Below are 17,824 nucleotides of genomic sequence, written 5' to 3' on the forward strand. Positions count from 1 at the left end.
ACGGGCACTTCTAGTGCCGAGTGGGGGATTTCCGACGAGCAAAGGGAAAGATTTTCGGCTTTTCCAGAGCAAGGGGTACCAGCATAGGGGAGGGGGTGGTTTTCCAGCGCGGGGGGTTCCTACGAGCAAGAAGAACTTTTCCGACGCGCACGCAAGCAAGGGGGTGGTGTTTCCAGCGGGGTCGCGGCCTGGCTTTGCAAGGGTGGTGGGGGTCCTGTTGGCAGGGCTTTTCCGCGCGGGGACAGGGAGGGTTCCAATGGGGTTGCCGGAGGGTTTCGACGGAGAAGAAGAGCTTTTCCAACGGGTGGCTTTGCAAGGGGGTGGGGTCTCGCCGGAGGGAAACACGACAATGGAGGAAATAAAAATATAAAATTGAACCGACGGTTCGGATGAACAGTCCGGTTCATCCGGTTCACCGTCGGACCGTTGATTTAACTAGTCCAATTCCGATTTGACCATTTTCTGGCCCAACTGACCGGACCGGATCGAAACCGTGATCGGCCAATGGTCGGACAACTGGTCCGGTACAATTTTTAAAACCATGGACAAAGTGTTGTTCTTTAGGGACAAAGTATTAGATTTAGAAGGTAAGAACAAAGTGTTAAAAATGTAAAAGGTTCAAGTGTATTTAACCACCCAACTAACCTTTGTCTCACGATTGCAGGATAAGCAAGGAATGAATTATATTTTGAGGAAGTTTATGAAAAATAGTTTTTAAAAATAATTTTTAAAACTATTCTTGATATTTTGTAGAACAAAGTCTATTTGAGAACTTAAAATGTTTTTAACATATTTTTAAATATGTTATAAAATAATTTTTATGTCTGTAATTTTATTTTTAATCATTATATATGTTTGTATAATTATTTTTTAAAACAGCTCCCAAAAAACAATAAAATGATGTTTTATGAAAATATCATATTTTTTATTTTCTAATAATAGAAAACAGAAAATAGTTTCTTATTGTCAAATGTGTTTTCCAATTGTTTTGTTCCAAAATACAAAAAATTGTTCTTAAAATAATTTCAAATAGGCCCTTACTCATTCATACATTTCCCACATGTGAGGTTTTGCAAGTAAAAAAATAATTTTTAAAATTTTTTATTTTAAATGTTTTAATAATACCGAAGTAATGAGTCTAATAAGATAAAAATAATTTAAAACATTGCTTATGTTGTACTTTTTATTAACAAAAAACTTTAAATATATTTTATTCCATAGGAGGAGCTGATAAATGGAAATTATATTTCTAACATTTTATCGAATAACAAAACAATTTTTGTTTGAAAGAGAAATTGTGCAACGTCACATAAGTCAAAAATTATTATAACATAGCAACTTAGTAGCCCAAAAAATTATAGGATAAGAAACTAGATATTATATTTTATTCTATATTATTTTATCACTTATTCTATCATATGTTCAATCATGAGATAGGATAAATTGTGAAATATATTATTTACCCTCTTTTTTTTGTCTTTTACATAGGATATGTTAATCTTATATTATAAATTTACTTTGGGAAAAACGGGTTGAAAATATATAAAAAAAAGACTTCCAAATTTTATAAATTAGTTTTATCTTCATCAATATTAAAATATTTTAAAATACATGCACTTTTCATAAATCAAATAATTATTTATTAAAATGATCCTTTACTTGATAATATTAAATAAAATTATCAAAAAAATAATTTATCATTTTAAGTTAATAAAAGTATCTTACAAATAAAAATATTATAATTTTATCATATAATATGAGGTACAAATCATTGTGAAAATTTTTTATAAGATTCTCAAGTGATAAATTAAATTATTTTTAATCTTCTAATTGATAATGATTTTATATTTTACTTTATATAAATCTCTTCATTTATTTTTTAATAGAATTGAATGAAATTTTTGTTAGTTGACACCAACAATAAAATAAGAACTTTAAAAAACTTAAAAGCAAAAAATATAAAATAAATATTTACTTTCAAGGATTGCAAAGTATGCTAATTAATGTTTTTAGAATCGGACGAGTTATTGAATTGGAAAAGCTACTGATTTATAGTTCACTAGTCAGATTAGTGGTCGAATCGCAGTTGAATTGATAATGTTATAAATATATAATTTATAAATTATTAAAATTAAAATAATTATAAAAATAAAAATAATAATTTATATATTATTTTAAATTTAAATTTTATTTGAAAATCAAAAATTAGTTTCAAATTAGAAATTTAAATTAAAATAATAATTTTAATTTTAAATTTTAAATTTTAAAATTTATTTTTAAATCAAAAACTTATTTTAAAATCATAATTTTGTTTAAAATTGTAATGTTTTCATTAATTTAATTTAAAATCATAAGTTTTAAAATCATAAAGTAAAAAATAATAAATATAAAAGAAAATAAATAATAATGAGATGAGGTAAAAATAAATAAAAAAAATCTAGAAAGGAAGAAAGGAAAGGGGTAGCCAAAAAGGGAGGTGGGGCATTAAAGGGCAGGAAAAAAAAAAGGATTGAGAGGGAAGGGGGGTGGTGGGAGGTTTGTCAGCGGGAGAGCGAAGTCCGGTCAACCAATGGTCGGTGACAGCAGCTCGGTGCCGACAACAATGGGAGGTAGCAGCTAAGGTAGCCACGTAGGAAGGGTTGCAAGGGGAAAAAAAAAAAGTTTGGTTGAACCAGACAGTTTGCCAATTGGACTGTCGGTTCAATCAATCCAATTCTGGTCCAACTACTTTTTGACCCAATTTACAAAACTTGATTAAAACCGTGACCGGCTGACAGTCAGACCAACCAATTCGGTCTAGTTTTTAAAACCATGAAAAATATAAACATTGAGGAAGAGAAATAGAATAGGAGTCAATTTTTTTAAAGAAACAAAATTAAGCTTTTTTTTCATTATATTTAATTTTTAAGTATTTTAGTTTTAATTATATTTTTAATTTTTAAATTTCTTATTTTATTGTTGCTTAAGAAAAAAAATATCTTCAATCGGTCTCATCATTGAAAAAAAAAAAAGCAAAACTAAAAGAGAGATCAATTCTTTATAATTAAATATCTAAAATGGTCATTTTAGGAAATAATTATCTAACTTATAAAAAAGTACATGTGTTTTATAATATTTTTAAATAGATGGAGATAAACTAATTTATAAAATTTGAGGTTTTTGTTATATATTTTAACCCACTTCTCCCTTTATTTTTTTTATCATTTTTTTATATACTCATTTTGAAAAATAATTTTTTTTTTATAAATTAAATTTATGGTTAAAAAGAAAAAAAAAATTAGAAACTAATATTGATATATAATATATAAATTACTTTTATATATTTAATAACATGATATAAAAAATTTTATTTACAAAGTTTAAATATTTTAATTATGAATATTGTTAAATATAAGAGAAAATTCAAATTTTTAAATAGAAAATATTGGAATGTGATATAATTTATATTTTAAACATCGAAAACAATATATATCCCCAAATTATTTTTTTATTTCACGAATTAAATATTAACATAATATAACATAACATATCCTATTGGATATGATACCTTAGAATATTATGTTCATAGGATATGCATATTCTATGATATATTGCAGACCCTCCATTTTGTCCTCTTAGCACATGCCCCATTAGGTATTTATTCGATACTTTACAATAGTTCCTTGTGGGCCATTACTACTCGTGTAACCTATCTTTTTTTAAGCCACCTTTAGGACTTTGGTTGAGGGATTTATCTAACCCCATCGTGACTCTTGGTAGTCCTAATTTAGACTTAGGCACCCTAGGTCCATTTAGATTCACATGGCCCATTAGGTACTACCTCAGACCCACTTAGAAACCCTAGGTCCATTTAGATACACTCGGCCCTTTAGGCACCACCTTAGGCCCACTTAGGCACCTTAAGCACACCTAGATCTTTCAAACACACCCTGGCCCACTTAAACACTACTTAAGTCACCTAGGCACCTACCAACTTATGTCACTTAGTCACCTTCTCATTTAGGACACTTAGATCTTTTTTATGATAGGTTCCACTTAGATGTTTTCAAAGCTTAGTTCACTTAGGTTTGATTTCTTGATTTTGATTGCTCGATTTTGAGTTCAAGTGAGTATTGGCTTGATTTTGATTTGATTTTGAGTTCACAAGATTAATTTTTGCATTTTGAATCACGTATGTGATATTTATTTATTCACTTATTTATTTATTTTTTTTTGTCTATATTAATTAATTAATTTGTTTTCTTATATGTGGTTTATCTTTCCTATTTTTTGTCGTTGTTTTAATTTGAATGTTTTCTAATTTTATTACTTATTTACTATTTGCATGATTCCTATTTGATTCATTTTATTTTATATTTGTGTAAGGATCTTCTCCAAAAAGGAAGACAAGTGAAAGTCTACAGTTGCAAATAGAGATCAATTTTTGGGGATATTCATGCACAAAAGGGATTTTTAGTTTTGGAAGGTTTAAGAATCTCTTTGGAAACTTTGAGATTGTTTTTGGATAAGGAGACTCTTTTTAGGAAGATATCATGGAGAGTTTGGAATGGAGGTTGAACTTGCTATTCTGGAAAAGGAAATGTATGTGTCTACAATAGAGGGTTTTGGAGGAGAGCACAGGCTACAAAAGGAAGATAAGAGGGTTGATTGATTTTTTTTTAGGAAGATGGAAGATGAGGGACGTGATTGAAGGGGTTGACAACTGGCGGCACTAGAAAGAGTCTCATCTACCGACTCTTTGCGGGGGAGGCATCAAGATGAACACGCTAGAGTATCACTCTCACCAAATGGAAGTTTAAGAGTAGGGAAGCACTTGATTGATAGAACCATGGACCGTAACCCCTTGGACTGTTCCAACCAATGCTATTGTTATGGTGCATGCTAAGCTACAAACCCATCTCAAGATTCTTCCTCGGAAGTCCCATAAATCACTGTTCAATACATAGATCTTGTGCCTATCGGAAACGGATAAATTCACGACAAACGATGAGAAGATGAAGCTCAAAGCAATGTTTCCATCCAGTTTTCATTTAAGATTAATTATGGAGATATTAAAACCCGTGGTATTTGATGCACCGTTTCTTCTCTTCCCACAAAGAGACTTGTAATATGGGTTCATAGACAGTACATCATCTAGATGTCAAATTGGTCACTGCATAGATCAGATCATAATGCAACAGATCGTTCTCATTGGAACGACTTGATTTCCATTTTCTTCTGATGTTACCATCACACTGACACCATGACTGCTACAGGCGCACCTTCTCATAATGCATCACCAGCTTCGTCTCCATAGATCTGATGGCCAATACTCTTTTGGTCGTCGGTGCTTCTCTCACGATGCTCCATTCCCTTCAAGAAATCCTCGACTTCACTCCTCAGGCCCACGCCCTCCTCATCAACGTCAGCACACTCTCTGATGTCTGGCTTCCAGTATGAAGTCGGTCGTCGAGTTTACAATTCAGTTTGGAAGACCCTGGGTGCTAGACCTGGTAACCACCGGCGCGATCGGTTTCCAGTTGAATGTGAGAATGTTTGAAAACCACCACACCTTTTAGTGGTGAGAGTCTTTCATATATATAATCATTTACAAATTGTATACTAACTTAATTACACATAAAGAATGATTATAAAATAAATAGAAAGAATTAGCTAAACAAGCTCCTATGATTGAGGGTCAATGGATGCACATATGGAAGGCCTTAGATTAAGGCAAAGGATCCTCAACACCCCCCCCCCCCCCCCCCCCCCCCCGGAAGTTGAGCGTTGGATTGGAATAGATGTTGAGCTTGGAGCAAAAAAATTGAAAAGGAGGCCAAGACACACTTTTGGTGAAGATATCAGCAACCTGTAAGTGAGAGGGCACGTACTGAGTGCGAAGTTTGCTAGCAACAACAAGTTCACGAAGAAAGTGGTAATCTAACTCAACATGCTTGGCCCGTTTGTGAGAAACGGGGTTGGAGCTAAAAAAATTGCACTTTTGTTGTCACATAGGAGAAAAGGCTGTTGTGGAAGGGAAATTCTAAGGTCACGAAGAAGATGCGTGAGCCAAAGAAGTTCAATGGTAGTGAGAGCAAGAGCACGATACTCAAACTCACAGTTGGAACGAGAAACAGTAGGTTGCTTTTTGGCACTCTAGGAAACCAAGTTGTCGCCAAGGTAAATAGAATAACTAGAGGTAGAGCAACGAGTATCAGGACATCCGACCTAGTCTACATCAGAGTAAGCAACTAAAGCACTAGGAGCAGCAGATGGATGAAAAGTGAGGCCAAAATGCAGTGTGCCCTTAACATAATGAAGAATGCACTTGACAGCAAGCAAGTGGTCTTCAGTCGGAGAGTGTAGAAATTGACTTACAAATTTTACAACATGAGCAATATCGAGACGCGTGATAGTCAAATACTGGAGAGCATCAACAAGAGATCAGTAAAGAGTAGGATCTGAAAACAGAGGACCATCAGAAGACATATGCTAAGAAACAACCAAGGGAGTGTGAATAGGCTTGCTGTCAAGTAACCGACCTCGCGTGAGGATGTCTCGGGCATATCTCATCTGACTAAGAAAGAGACCATCAGTAGTGGATGTAGCTTCCAGACCAAGAAAGTAAATGAGAGAACCCAAATCCTTAGTAGCAAACTCAGTATTAAGCTTATGAGTAAAACTATCAAGAAAAGATGAGTTGTTGCCTGTAATAATGATGTCATCAACATAAAGAAGCAAATAAATAATGTCAGACTGCTTGTGAAAGAGAAAGAGTGAGGTGTCGACACAACTGCAATAAAAACCAAGTTGAATGAGAAAAAAGTTGAATCGTTGAAACCAGGCACGAAGAGCCTGTTTGAGGCCATAAAGAGCTTTCTTCAACTGACAGAAATGATTAGGGAAGCGGGGGTCAATATACCCAGGAGGCTATTTCATATAGACATGTTCAGTAAGATGACCATTAAGAAATGCATTCTTGACATCAAGTTGACGGAGAGACCATTTGTTGGTCAGAGCAAGAGAGAGGACAACACAGACAGTTGTAGCCTTGATAACAGGACTAAAAATGTCAGTGTAGTCGAGACTAGGTACCTGTGTATAGCCTTTGTCAACAAGGCGAGCTTTAAGACGCTCAATTGATCCATCAAGCAAGTATTTGGTCCGAAATACCCATTTGGAACCCACAATGTTGGTGTTGGTAAGGCGAGGAACCAAAATCCAGGTACAATTAGTTTGCAGGGCTTGAACTTCTTCATCCATAGCGGCGAGCCAAGCAGGATTCTTAGTAGCAGATTTGAATCATATGAGCTCAATGGATGCAGGTAAGCAAAGAGAAAACCATAGGATCCCAAGAGAGCAAGATTCGCTGGATGGCGATTTTTGAAAATACCAGTTTTGGCTCGTGTAATAATGGGATGAGAAGCCATCGGAGTAGCTGCAACAGGAGCAGGGGTAGGTAGCTCGGTGGTGAGCTCAAGAGAAGCGGGACTAGGATCCAAGTGTGGCAGAGATGGACCTGTAAGAGAATCATTGACTTGCAAAGGCTCATCCACTGGATTAGTACAAATACCGCACGGGGTAGATCCGGATTATGTAATATGCCGGGAATGAGGCATAGGGGAAGATGGTAGCATGGCTGGAGGGGGAAGACTGGTTCCAGAAAATTTGAGAATTGGAGGGAGGATAGGGGTTGAGCCTGAGAGGTAGTGAGAAAGAGAAAGTGAGTCTCATCAAATTGAGCATGGTGAGTGATATATAGCCTAGAAATGGTAGGATTAAGACAACGAAACCCTTTGTAAGAGGAGCTGTAACCCAAAAAAATGCAAGGAATGCTACCGGGGGGGAGGGGGGAATTTGTTAGGCATATAATCACGTAAACAAAGAAAAACACGACAACCAAATGGATCAAAATTTTCATAATTTGGAGTGAAACCATATAGAAGCTTAAAAGGGGACTTACCTCCAAGAAGTGGTGCGGGCAATCGGTTAATGATATGAGCTGCAGTGCTAAAGGCATCAACCCAGAAGCGAGAGGAAGTGTGGGAATGGAAAAGCAGGGCTAAGCCGGTCTCAGTCACATGACGGTGTTTTCTTTCCACACGACCATTTTGGGCGGGAGTATATGGATAAGAGAGTTGATGATGAATACCAGAGGTATGAAGATGGGCTTTAAAGTAGTTGCTAGTAAATTCTGTACCACCGTCACTTTGAAAATTTTTTATACGAGCAGAATGTTGATTTTCCACAAATTTTTGGAAATGAATAAAAGTATCATAGAAGTCAGATTTTAGTTTCAATTGATAAAGCCAAGTGAAACGAGAATAATCATCAATGAATAAAACATAGTAGACAAATCCCAAATTTGATTTGACGGGGAAAGGACCCCAGATATCACAATGAATAAGATCTAAAACACTAGAAGATCTATGCTCATTATGAGAATAATGCAAACAGTGATTCTTTGCAAGTTGACATGTATCACATAATTTAGGAGACGGCAATAAAGAGGTAAGATAAAACTATCATTTTTTATTTAAAAAAGATATAACAGAATGATTCACATGTCTAAGGCGAGAATGCCATAAATCATATGAAGCATGAAGAGATTTATTTTTAAGGACAAAAATAAAAGCGGAATGTCCACACTCTAGCACATATAAGCCTCCATCTCTTTTATCGGTTGCCATCACCCTTCCCATTTGGCGATTTTGAACAGTGAAAAAATTATTAGCAAATGTAACAGATAATGGAAAATCATGCATTAATTTACTAATATACAAAAGATTTTTAGTGAGGTGAGGAACAACCAAAACATCTAATAGATAAAGATCTGGGGAATGGGAAATTTTACCAGTGTGGGTAATGGGTAGGGATGCACCATTCCCTATAATCACACAATCCTTACCTATGTAAGTAGTGGATTGATCCAAAGTGGAGTAGGCTAGAGTCATATGGGTCGAAGCCCCCTGTGTCTAAGAACCAATTGGAGGCTTCATTGCCAGACATGGAGCATGAAGTATTGAAAGCTTCTGCAAGGTGCGCCAAGGGATTATGTTGGGGCTGATCATAGCGTTTCCTACACCGATCATCATAGTGGCCGTCCAAGCGGCAAATTTGGCACCGTGGTGGTCGACGACCTTGAGTGGGCTGGGCACGACCCTGTTCATGACTGGAGGACTCGTGGCTGGAGCCATTCCCGTGACCACGTCTAGAATGAGAAAAGCCACCCCTACGTTGAGAGGAGCCACGACTAGCGGTGAACGTTGCAGCTGAAGGCGTCAGACTCTCAAGAGACTTTTGAAAAAGTTCAAAGCTCTCAACTTTGGACACAAGATTGGAGAAGTAGGGGAGAGGAGTCTGTGGAATTTCGGTAGTAGAAAAATTGGAGAAATCGGGTCTTAGGCCACGAAGAAACTAGTGGACTTTGTCGGTTCCATCAACAGGGCGACCGATGGCATGAAGCTGATCGCATAAGGCTTTGAAAGCACAGGCGTAGGCAGTGACTGGACGGGTGCCACGCTTCATCAATTGGAGGTCATCTTTAAGGCGTATTTCACGGGTTTTAGAGTGGTGGCTGAAGGTGTTTTCGAGAGTAGTCCAGACCTCACAGGATGTGGAGAGGTCAACGGCTTCAACCATGGCTTCCTCTGTGAGAGATGAGAGAAGAAGACTCAGTAGGCGTTGATTAATGGCTTTCCATGCCAAGTGTTTGGTATTTGATGTCTGAGAGGTGGGAGAATCAAATAGAGGTGGTGACTCAAGAGAACCGTTCACATGACCTAGCAGACCTTGGCTCTCGAGAAGGGAAAGAAGTTGGCTATTCCATAAGAGATAGTTGGAGGATGAGAGTTTGATAGTAACCATGTGAATCATGGTGTTGAAGGGAAGGAGAGTGGAAGAAGAATCAGAGGCCATTGGGGATTTTCGAATGTTAATCCAGGTATGCTCTGATACCATGAGAATGTTTGAAAACCACCACACCTTTTAGTGTGAGAGTCTTTCATATATATAATCATTTATAAATTGTATAACAACTTAATTACACATAAAGATTGATTATAAAATAAATGGAAAGAATTAGCTAAACAAGCTCTTATGATTGAGGGTTAATGGATGCACATATGGAAGGCCTTAGATTAAGGTAGAGGATCCTCAACAGAAGGCTTGTCAGGAGTTGGTTGGACCTAGGCCAACTGTTATAAAAGAAAATGGTTCGAAGATTATTTCCCTTTCTAAGGCCTCCTTAGGGGCCACTCAGATAGCATTCATGGATCAGTGGATGTAATGGAACATGCAAAGTCCTTGGCTAAAGCAAGTGGTGCCATAATTGCAGTATCTAGAGTAGTTGACATTGTTACAAATGGACAACAAGTTGTTAGTGCTCGTAATGGGGTGGCCATGATGCAACGGATCACAACGATGGGATGTTCTACCGCTGCTCTCATTGCTGCTTTTGTTACAGTTGACCCATTACATGCTTTGGAAGCTACAATTTAGGCATTATCTATCTTTTGTGTTGTCGGTGAGATGAGTATGGAAATGGCTAAAGGTCTAGCTTCATTGAGGATGCACTTGATAGACTCATTGTACGGTCTTGATCAAGCAGTTGTACTTTCTCGTATCAATATCACCAGCTTGTCATAAAACGTGGGGAGCTCCGTGTGAGCTCCAGCAAAGAGAACAACCCATAGTACCTCCACAAACAACCACGCCATTATTGATCTTGGGGGAGAGGGCTACAAGCCATTCGGTAGAAGAATATCCATCTTTCTCCATGTTACATAGCCATGGATAGTCCACCCAGAACACCACTCATCCGGTCTTCATTTGCACAATTGCCACTTTGAGAAAGACACAATCCATGCCATTGCTCGGAAAGGTAAGTTAGAATTCCATTCTATTTAAATCTTGATTTATTACAAAAAAAAAAAATTATTGATTGCAATCGGGTTTAGGCTTTGATTCGTTTTGTCAGATTGATAGGGTTTGAATTATTTAGTTTCGGTCTCGAATTTGTTAGATTAAATTAGAGAGGTTTGAGTTTAGATCGAAAAAAGTTTGGGACTAGTTTAGTTTCGGTTTTAGCCCTATTCAAGTACATGTGTTCTTTAGAATGTTGATAAATTTTATTTTGGGTGCTTCCATTTAATTCTTTAGATTTTCAAAATATTAAAATTTCATTTTGGTAAAATCCTTGTCATGTCATTAAATTGATAAATTGCTGATATGATTGGTTCCTATTAATTACAAATTATAATTATTGGTTTTAGATAAAATCTATGCCATGTTCTCAATTGTTTTTTTGTTAGTTCGGATAATTTTATTCAATCCTTGAGTTTTAGATTATTTTATTCTGCATTTAATCCACACAATTGCCTTAGTTGTTGATGTTTTTAATTGGTCTCATGTCTTTAATATCTTATGTTCTTATTTTTTAAATTCAGGTGATGTCTTTAGGATTAATTTATTAGTTTGATTGATTCTTGCCAATTGTTAAAGTTGTCTATAATTTTAATTTTATCTAAAAATCCATAATTATTAAGTTATTTAGAATTTTTCTTTTAGTTAAAATCTAGACCTGTTCTAAGTTATTAAGTTCCTAGTTTGATCTACCTTGCTAATTATTTAGTGTTTAGAATTTCAGTTTTAGTTAAATCCTTGCATGTTCAAGTTGATAATTTTATTTAGTTTGATTGGTTCTTATTTAATTCCTTACTTTCCAAAGTTTAATACATAATTGTTGATGTTGGCTTCCTTATATTTGATTGAATTGTTTGTTCTTTATTTTTGACACTTATTTTATAGGCACCTTAGGGAATTCTTGAATTTGAACTTTCTTTTAGAAAATGTTTTCTTTATTAAATTGACATTTTGAGTTGAATCAAATTTTCTTTTTCCAAAAATGAATTTTTCCATCATAAGTTTGGCTCCTTGATCCCAAATGAAAAGTATCCAAAAAAGGGATCCAATTTAGCTTTTCACTTATTTTCAAAATCCTCTTAAGTTAGAAATCAAAAATTTCTATTTTGTGTCTATTGATTGGGAGTTAACAAATCATTGGGTTCCTTTTTATTTATTTATTTCCCTTAAATTCATTTTCAAAAGCATTTAAATCACCAATAAAATGTTTTAGAAAACAATCATTCTAGCTTTAGGCAAAGAACACACTTTCTATTAAAATTACATAACTCATTTTAACCCGAATAACATAACTCTCGAATGACATAACTCCCACTCTGATTCGTTCCCAACTGGTGTCTCAACTGATTCATGTCCAACTGGTGCTCTTTGATTGAGGGAGTAATCAACAAAATTTATAACCTATATCACCATGCATTAGGATAGCTTTAGCTAATATAGCATAGTGGCTCTAGGATCGTTCTCTGGGAAGGGTTTTCAACTCACAACTGATACCAATTCAAAGTCAAATCGGTGCTTTTTCATTTCAAGGTTAGGTTAAACGGGTTTTGCTTCAAGCTAACTAAAAAGAAAGCAATGGAAATTACTTATGAAGAAAAACATTCCTTGGAGGTTTGGGTTCACAGGGGAGGTTCCTTATGCAAAAATAGAGCTCCGGTCATTTGGTTAATTTCCTCGCATTAGAGAATTAACATATAGTCAATTCTCTAACCGGTGCTATACAGATGCATCCCTTAAATGGATTTCAGCTCTAATTCCCTCTCACTGATGCAACTTGCAATGGCTCGCGGCTCTCACCTAGCATTTGCCATTCAAGGTGATCTTTAACTTTGGACTTCCCTTCTCAAGCTCGCAAGAGATAACTAATGGATGTCTCCTTGGAGTCCAAAAGCTTACTAAGTATTGGCAATTCTAGAAAATCCTACCTTCAAGTCACTTCCCAAAAGCTCGCAAGAGGTAAACTAGTGCATTTTCATGGACGAAGATCACTTACCTTACCAAGTGTTGGCTCAAGTGAATTGAAGGTGTTTTAAGTTAACTAAAAACATAGAAATCATTAAAGGATCACATTTTCTCTTTATTAATGGCTGAAACCACAAAGCTATAAATTCTTGCACTTGGAACCTTTCCCGGCAACCTTAGCTCAAAGGAACAAAAAGTCTAGCCACTCATTCTCTGAGGAAACTTCCTCAGAGCTTGTTTGGTTAGTAAGAAAAATTAGAAGAATATAAACAATAAAAACAAGCAGGTAAAGTAGAGCAAAAACTCTCAACTTTACTTCCTTTCAAAAACTATACAAAGCGTCTGTGTACAAGCCTTCGCTTCTTCTCGCTCTTCCTTCACTGAGGAAACTTACAACCTTTTTATATGGGTTTATTTACCCCTTGATCTTACTTAAAGACCAAGGAATCCTATGATAGGTGGGTTACAAGGAGACTTTGGGGATTTAGACATCAAACATCTAAAGCAGAATATCCCAAAATGTCAGTAGCAAATATCGGGAAGTTTCAGGAGAACACTGCGACACTGTGCAAAAATGGAGACTTGGTCGTCAGTATTATTAGAGTTTGCTTTTTGATTGTGGGCGGAAATGGATTCGGCGAATCGCGAGTGTCTGACGAGCCAAGCTGTCAGGGGAATCTGAATTGTCGGCTGCAGATGCTCTCCGGGTAAACGCTATCAGAGGATTCGGACATGTCTGACCGGGGAAGTTGAAACGCCCTCCTCTCCCATCCTGCGTCAGGCGCCGGATGTGAAATATCCGGAGAAGGTGGAACGTTGGCTGGACAAAATTCCATGAGCTATGTCGCGCGTCGCAAGGGGGACCGTTTGCGTGTGCAAGGTGTAGGGACCCTCCCCCTAATGACGTAGAGCGCGCATCGCTATCTGGAGCAACTCCATCCGGATTCCCCAAGAGGACACGTGGTGCGCTCCCCTATCCGGACTCCCTCAGGGAGAAGCACACGGCACTCGCGAACATCACACCCCGGACGATAGCATATCCTATCCGGATATGTTGTCCGAATCATTGACTAAAGTGAGCAAGCCTTGCTACGTCATTCCGCCAGCCTGCCACAGCCCACGTTCCGCCGCCCTCCGATGGTGTGTCCGAACGCCCTGTCCGGACATCTTTTGCAGGGAAGACTGAACCAGAACTCAATCTGGGTTAAAAACGTGCGTCCGGATAGAATTCCAGATGTGAGATATCTGGATTTGCTTATGGCAAAGGACTTAAAAGCTTCGGTTCTTCATGTTTCTGAGATTTCCATTGCTTTGCCATGGATTTCAAAGAACTCTCCTCAATCTCGGATTGCTTGGTGATAAAAAAGCTATCAAAACATCAAAACTTAAGACAATTTGATTAGAATTGATTGCAAGGGTCTTTAACATGTTAATTGGGTTAAAAGGTGATAACTACTGCTCAAAAGTGTTTAAAAGGGTTAATTACAAGCTATCAAATAACACTTTTTGAGGGACCGTATGCATCCACCTCGTATGAGTGCACCGTCATGTATAGTGCCTCCTACAGAGCAGCTAGTGATCAGACCGTATATTGTTCCACTTCTACCAACTTTCCATGGGATGGAAAGTGAGAATCCCTATGCACATATCAAGGAATTTGAAGATGTTTGTAATACATTCCAAGAGGGAGGAGCTTCAATTGATTTGATGAGGCTTAAGTTATTTCCTTTTACTTTAAAGGATAAAGCCAAAATTTGGCTTAATTCTTTAAGGCCGAGGAGTATCCGTACTTGGACTGACTTACAAGCTGAATTCCTTAAGAAAATTTTTCCCACTCATAGAACAAATGGCTTGAAAAGGCAAATTTCAAACTTCTCAGCTAAAGAGAATGAGAAATTCTATGAGTGTTGGGAAAGATATATGGAAGCTATAAATGCTTGTCCTCACCATGGTTTTGATACGTGGCTATTGGTGAGCTATTTTTATGATGGGATGTCGTCCTCAATGAAGCAACTCCTGGAAACAATGTGTGGAGGAGATTTCATGAGCAAAAATCCAGAGGAAGCTATGGATTTCTTGAATTATGTAGCTGAAGTTTCACGGGGATGGGATGAACCGATAAAAGGAGAAGTGGGAAAGATGAAGTCTCAACTTAGTGCTTTCAATGCTAAGGCTGGGATGTATACCTTGAAAGAAGAGGATGATACGAAAGTAAAGTTTGCAGCTGTGACAAGAAGATTGGAGGAGCTGGAATTGAAAAAGATGCATGAAGTGCAAGCTGTTGCTGAAGCACCAGTGCAAGTGAAGCTTTGTCCTAATTGTCAATCCTATGAACACTTGGTGGAGGAATGCCCTACAAATTCAGCTGAAAGGGAAAGATTTGGAGATCAAGCAAATGTTGTTGGACAATTCAAGCCCAATAACAATGCACCCTATGGAAATACTTACAACTCAAGCTGGAGGAATCATCCAAATTTTTCATGGAAGCCTAGAGCACCTCAGTACCAACAGCCAGATCAACCATCTCAACAATCTTCAAGTCTTGAACAAGCAATTTTGAATCTCAGCAAGGTAGTGGGAGATTTTGTTGGAGAACAAAAAGCCATCAATGCTCAACTTAATCAAAGAATTGACAGAGTAGAGAGTACTCTGAACAAAAGGATGGATGGAATGCAAAATGATATAACCCAAAAGATAGATAATCTCCAGTACTCAATATCAAGGCTCACAAATTTGAATACAGTGCAAGAAAATGGAAGATTTCCTTCTCAACCCCATCAAAACCCCAAGGGTGTCCATGAAGTGGAATGCCATGAGGGAGAATCATCACAGATGAAAGATGTCAAAGCCTTGATCACTCTAAGGAGTGGTAAGAAAATTGAGCAGCCACCACCTAAGCCACATGTTGAGGAAGAAGAAGAGACAATGAAAGGGGAGGAAATGGAAGACAAAAAGAGAGAGATCAGTGAAAAGAAAGAGGACTATGAGTCAACAATGAATGCAAATCCAGAGAAGGAACTTCTAAAGGAAGAAATGCTGAAGAAATCAACTTCTCCACCTTTTCCTCAAGCATTGCATGGGAAAAAGGGGATTAGAAATGCAGCTGAAATTCTTGAAGTATTGAGACAAGTTAAAGTCAATATCCCACTGTTGGATATGATTAAACAAGTTCCAACATATGCAAAATTCCTAAAGGACTTGTGTACTATCAAAAGAGGGTTGACTGTAAATAAGAAAGCCTTCTTGACTGAGCAAGTAAGTGCAATCTTACAATGTAAGTCTCCTTTGAAGTACAAAGATCCGGGAAGTCCTACCATTTCAGTCATGATTGGAGGAAAGGTAGTGGAGAAAGCTTTATTGGACTTGGGAGCAAGTGTTAATTTGCTTCGATATACTGTCTACAAGCAATTGGGACTTGGTGAGTTAAAGCCAACAACAATCACTCTATCTCTAGCAGATAGATCAGTAAAAATTCCCAGAGGAGTAATTGAGGATGTCTTGGTTCAAGTTGATAATTTCTACTATCCGGTGGATTTTATTGTTCTTGATACGGATCCTACTGTAAAGGAAGCTAATTTAGTTCCTATCATCCTGGGAAGGCCATTCCTTGCTACCTCAAATGCAATCATCAACTGTAGGAATGGGCTCATGCAACTCACTTTTGGCAACATGACACTTGATCTCAACATTTTTTATATGTTTAAAAAGCAAATCACTCCGGAAGAAGAAGAGGGTCCAGAGGAAGTGTGTATTATTGACACTTTAGTAGAGGAGCACTGCAATCAGAATATGCAGGACAAGTTGAATGAAAGTTTTGCGGATAGTGAGGAAGGTTTGTCTGAACCCCCTAATGTGCTGGCTACTCTACAAAGTTGGAGGAGGATAGAAGAGATTCTACCTTTGTTCAATAAAGAAGAAGGAGCAGATGCTGAAAAAGAGATCCCAAAACTCAATTTGAAGCCTCTACCCGTGGAGCTGAAATACACATACCTTGAAGAAAATAATCAATGTCCTGTTGTAATATCTTCATCTCTGACCAGTCATAAAGAGAAGTGTTTACTGGAAGTTCTCAAGAAGTGTAAGAAAGCAATAGGATGGCAAATATCTGATTTGAAAGGCATTAGTCCTTTAGTTTGCATGCATCATATATATATGGAGGAGGAAGCTAAGCCAATTCGTCAACTTCAAAGAAGACTGAATCCTCATTTACAAGAGGTTGTGCTAGCTGAGGTGCTGAAGCCACTTCAAGCAGGTATTATTTACCCTATATCTGATAGCTCTTGGGTGAGTCCTACTCAAGTGGTGCCAAAGAAGTCAGGGATTATTGTGGTTCAGAATGAAGAAGGAGAAGAAATCACTACGCGTCTCACTTCAGGGTGGAGGGTGTGTATTGATTATAGAAAATTGAATGCAGTAACCAGGAAAGATCATTTTCCATTGCCATTTATCGACCAAGTGTTGGAGAGAGTCTCTGGCCATCCGTTCTACTATTTTTTGGACGGGTATTCAAGGTATTTTCAAATTGAGATTGTTGTGGAAGATTAGGAAAAGACCACTTTTACATGTCCATTTGGAACCTATGCTTACAGAAGAATGCCTTTTGGTTTATGTAATGCACCTGCAACATTCCAAAGGTGTATGTTGAGTATCTTCAGTGATATGGTGGAGCGAATTATGGAGGTTTTCATGGATGACATCACCGTATATGGAGGTACATTTGAGGAATGCTTAGTCAATTTGGAAGCGGTTCTTCACAGATGCATTGAAAAAGATTTGGTGCTCAATTGGGAGAAATGCCATTTTATGGTACGTCAAGGAATTGTCCTTGGCCATATCATCTCCGAAAAAGGCATTGAAGTTGATAAAGCAAAGGTGGAGTTAATTGTCAAACTACCATCCCCAACAACTGTAAAGGAGTAAGGCAGTTCCTTGGCCGTGCAGGCTTCTATAGGAGGTTCAT

General features: G+C 37.2%; 1 pseudogene; it reads left to right on the top strand.

The window, feature by feature from the left end:
• The first annotated feature begins 5,274 nt into the window (after positions 1–5,274).
• On the top strand, positions 5,275–10,626 carry LOC117928343 (annotated as a pseudogene).
• Positions 10,627–17,824: the final 7,198 nt, after the last annotated feature.

Source organism: Vitis riparia, chromosome 13 (assembly GCF_004353265.1).
Source record: "Vitis riparia cultivar Riparia Gloire de Montpellier isolate 1030 chromosome 13, EGFV_Vit.rip_1.0, whole genome shotgun sequence".
Lineage (NCBI taxonomy): Eukaryota > Viridiplantae > Streptophyta > Magnoliopsida > Vitales > Vitaceae > Vitis > Vitis riparia.